This window comes from Microtus pennsylvanicus, chromosome 6 (assembly GCF_037038515.1).
Source record: "Microtus pennsylvanicus isolate mMicPen1 chromosome 6, mMicPen1.hap1, whole genome shotgun sequence".
NCBI classification, from domain to species: Eukaryota; Metazoa; Chordata; class Mammalia; order Rodentia; family Cricetidae; genus Microtus; species Microtus pennsylvanicus.
Window position 1 is genome coordinate 39,885,481 of NC_134584.1, and position 5,050 is coordinate 39,890,530.

Consider the following 5,050-nt stretch of genomic DNA (forward strand, 5'->3'; position numbering starts at 1 on the left):
TTCTGTAGGTTCTCTTTTGCTATTTTGACAGCTTACACGCTCCACATCACAGGGGAAGCTTTGTCCATAGTCTTAATAAATTCATAAATGATAAAGTTAGATGAATTAGCAGGTTTTTTTACTAGGCAGAGTTTTATTAACCTGTTTCCAAACTTTATCTCCTGGTTTCTTCAGGCTTAATTTGCCACAAAGAATGAATTGTGTATGAGCAAAAACTGAAGAGAGCGGCAGTGTCCAGGGCGCTTGGACTTGAAAATATTAGCGCTCTAGATTTTATCAGATCCACCAGCAAAAGAATTTTCAAAAGCAGTCATGACATCCAACAACAGCTCCCGTAACTTCTGCAAATGTCGCCTTCTTCAGATGTCGCCTCCCTTCAGTTCGCCTCCCTCCCAGGGGCCTCATCAGAATTCTCCACCAGCTCTGGAACTTCATCATCACCGTCCTCTCCAGGAGCCAGTGGTGCTCTTCCATGCACAGACTGGGCAGAGCTTCAGCCAGTCTCCTTAGACAAGGCAGACTGTCTGCCCGGAGCTGATTTAGGATGCTGGGAGGCATTTCCATTTGCCTGGACTTTATGATTGTTAAAATGGATCCCTGTTCCGTGGTGTGTAAACATGTTTACTTCTTCACTGCCAGAGACACTGCTTACCCCTCACTTCTTTAAAGAGAGCTGCAGTTTTCTTTGTTTTTTAAAATCGTCTGCGCTGCTGTCCTATGAACCATCTTCTTTCTGCAAACAGTTCTTTTCCAACCGATGCACACTTGTGCCTGCAATTTGGCGAGTTTTTCCTGATTCCTGGTCATTTCTTTCATCTTGTTTGAGTGGAAGTGGGGACTGGGGTTTGTGCTCAGGGGGTCTTAGGGCAGACCAGCTAAGATAAGGCGCGCACATGCCAGGAGGCAAAATGGCAGCTCAAATTAGCGGTTTAAAGAAGCATAACTACTTTCCCACTCCCAGTCATGGAAGTTTAACCCTGCCTTCCACAACTCATTCCTTTTAGATAAAGTGCATAAACTACTATGTTGACAGACCCGTCATTCTTTTTAATAAGACTTCCAAGAGCTGGTACAGATAAAACATCCTTTTCATCCCGTGATTTGAAGTGTCTTTGTTATTGTTGTTTGTTTTCCTGTTATTCTGTCATGCACAACAGGTGCCATTACATAGACAGGCACTATAGGATCACCATAAAAGTCTGTGTCCCCCAAACACTACAGTCAAAGCCAATGACAGATGGGGCAAGAGCGAGGAAAACTTAAAATTACAGTAAGTAACCCTATAAGTAGAATCACAATGTACAAAGTCTTCCAGTCATATTTAGAAAACAGATGTTTTTAAAAAAAATAATGAGAACCAATGAAATTGACTAGACCAGGAGACTAATGTCGGGACCAGCCTCGACAAAAATACTACTTGCCAGGGTAGGGGCACGGGGATCAGAAAAATAAGTAATGAGTACGAAGATGCGAATAAAATAATAAAACAGAAACAGGATAGTACCAGGAGGGAGTTCCAGTGAATACTGAAATTGCTTGAGTTTAATTTCCAATTGCTTAAAATACTCCTGACCCCAAAAGGTAGGAGTAAGATAAAAAAAGAAAACTGCATTAACATGATACAGGAAAATGAACAGACCAGTTGAAGGTTGCGGGCTACGTTCATAGTTAAACATTCTTTTCCTAGAACAAAATAAGTCATGCTTATATCCTAGACCAAAACGTTCTGTAGGCAAACCACTCCCTGGGTGGAATCCATTGTTATCTCCCTACGGGAACTGGAACTTAGTTGGATCCTTAGACTCTTGTTTGAAGTAGAAGCATATCTACTTCTCTACACCTGAAATACAAGGTCTGGATATTAGCCACACCTGTTGACAATAACTCTGAGAGAGCAGAACTCTCTGATCTGAATATAGGTGGGACCTTAGTTTGAGGTAGAAACAATAAAACCTTGAAGGTTATAGAGGTAAGTTCCAACTCTCTGACCTTTGGTCAACGTGGAAATAAGCACATATTTTGGGCTTCTACGCCTAACCCCACAGAAAAGAACGAGAACACAGATCATGAAGTGCAGCTGGAGGCTGTTCATTCATTCCCAGACACCCAGACCTGAAATAATCACACTGAAACTATATTAATTATAATACTGTTTGACCACTAGCTTAAGCGTATTTCTAGCTAGCTCTTACATCTTGAATTAACCCATTTCTATTATTCTGTATATCACCACAAGGCTGTGGGCAAGCTCTGGGTAAAGTTCTGGCATCTGTCTTCCTTTGGCGGCTAGATGCCATCTCTCTGACTCCTCTCTCTCTCTCTCTCTCTCTCTCTCTCTCTCTCTCTCTCTCTCTCTCTCCATCTCTGTTTGGATTTCCCGCCTGGCTTTACTCTGTTAAGTCACTGGCTGAAAACAGATTCTTTATTAACCAATGGCAATAAAACATATTCACAACTTACAGAGGGGAATTCTATACCACCTCCCATTTTCTGTCTAGATAAAAAGGAAGGTTGTAACTTTAACATAGTAAAATTACATACAACAAAACAGTTATCAAGCAAGAATTATAGTTACAATATTTATATCTACTTTTAGCAGAACTAAGAAAAACTATAATTATAACTATCTACTCTTTAACTCCGTTAAAGACCCCAAAGGACATAATATTACCTAAGTTAACAGGAAGTGCATTGTAAGCAACTTCCAAAACTATAGAATTGACAGAGACATCTCACTGCCTGGATAGTCACCCAAAGTTCTTCTGTATCATTGGGACATCCATCTTCAGCCTACAGGTCCATAGTATCTGGCAGACTTTTCCATGAAGCAGAAAATTTCAAAGACAGTTCTGCCTATATTGGCAGTTTGTCAGTCACTTTCTTCTGTATCCTGCAGAATGTCTGGCAGACTCTTGCATGAAGCAGGGACTCTTAAGGACTGTCTAAATTATTTAGGTAACTTTATCAGTCATTTTTCTGTGGGTCCTGCATGTCCAATTTATACAGCATACCATCAAGCAGTTCAGGTAAGAACAGTTTCTTGCCCAAGTGGCTAACAAACTTCATAAGGAGCCTCTTCGATGCCCATCATCCTCTTGAAGTTAGAAAGGTTCAACCAGGAGCAGATGTGTCCCATTGTCATGAAAAGTCCTAAGTTCTGAAACACTTTAAATGTATGTCCATATTCTGTATGTCTTTGAAAGATTTAAAGAATACCTATCTAATTGAAATATATCTCTATATATCTTTGTATATCTAGAAAACATAACTAACATAAAATAACAAACATAATTAAGTTTGATTATTATAGATGACTATTAACCTGTATTTCTTAATCATACATTATATTTTTAAATGAGCTGCACAAACACAATACTTTATTCAAGAGCAGAAATATACATATAACAAAATTTATCTTAAATTTTTATTAATAAACTGAGATCAATACCAATGCAAAGTATTTATCTCTATAGCATATCCTCCTTATTTTTTTTATAGAAATTGACTATGACCACTAATCAATTACAATCATCATCCTTAAGATGAAAACAATCATTTATAAATAGTCATTTAGGGAATTTGGGCTTTGTTTTCTCCAAACTGCTTCCTGCTTTTTGTTGGGTAAAGTATTTTGGAGGTTTACAGAGATCTTTGGGGGGTCTTGGTCCATCAAACCACATCAGCCTGGAAGGAATCCACAGGTTCTCATCCTCTGCAGAAACAAAAGCAGAACCTCTTTTCCAAACCAACATATCCTTAGACCCAAATTTTGAAGACAAGATACCTTTAAAGTATATATGTTGGTTTAGCTTAGCAGCCTGTACAATAAAATGTTTCTTGGTACTTAGCTCATTCATAGTCAAAAAAATTCAAAGAAAACACAATAATATACACAATCCAGACTCTCTGTGTATTTTCTATCTTTATGTGGCTTATTTTTCTTACTCTATTGCTTTTTCTAGAAGTTTAATATTTATTTTATTATCTTTGCTCCTTTAATCTATGACTGTCTATACTCTTTTATATTATAACTGTCTATATTCCTCTTCTTCTCTCTCCCAAGTCTATGTGCATTTATCCAACACTGTGACCTATTCAGAGGTCTTTTTTTTATCTGAATCTGTTTTTATTGTATATCTGTAATAATTTTCTGACCAGGAGCACTTTTAAAATGGTAAGCAGCTTGGTTGCAGCATCCCTGGACACTGGCTCTGCCTCTCTTAGGCTTTCAACATGGTGGAGATAGTTCATCACCAACTCTGGAACTGCTGGGTGGGAGCCGTCCTCATCACCTCAACTCTGGGTAACACTGTGCAGCATATAAACCCTTTTATCCGAGTAAAAGCTTAATCTGCCATGCAGCTCACTTCACAGCCTAGAAATATCTCTGTGTATGGTGGTGAGAATCTGCGATGCTCTCCTGCCTGTGCACGCCTAGAAGACACAATCCTGCAGCCTGCCCAGGCACAGGGGAGTCACAGAGCCACAGGCTTCGTCTCAGCTATTTTCCTTTCAACCCTGAGTGGGTACAAAATTACCGGACCCAAGGTGGATGGCAGGCATCAGCCCCAAATTTGGACCATTCTGTAGGCAGAGGCTGTCAATTCCTTCCTGGCCACCAGACCAGAAATAATCACACAGAAACTGTATTAATTGTAATACTATTTGGGAAATAGCTTAAGCCTATTTCTAGCTAGCTCTTATATCTTATATTAACCCATTTCTATTATTCTGTGTATTGCCACAAGGCTGTGTCTTACTGGATAAAGTTCTAGCATCTGTCTCCTTCGGTGGCTACATGATATCTCTCTGACTCTACCTACTCTACCTACTCTTTCCCTGTTCAGATTCCCTGCCTGGCTTTACTCTGTTAAGTCACTGACAAAAATCAGCTTCTTTATTAACCAATGGCAATAAAGCATATTCACAACATACAGAGGGGAACCTCACATTAATGAAGGACAGCCTAGAATGTAACAGTTATACCATAAAGTGTGGCAGCCAGGCAACACCAACAAAAGTAAACACAACAGGTTCTTTGACCTTTGTC

General features: G+C 39.3%; 1 pseudogene; it reads right to left on the bottom strand.

Annotated features, from left to right (window-relative positions):
- Window positions 1–376: 376 nt before the first annotated feature.
- Window positions 377–816, bottom strand: LOC142852808 (transcription factor BTF3 pseudogene; annotated as a pseudogene).
- Between the last annotated feature and the right edge of the window lie 4,234 nt (window positions 817–5,050).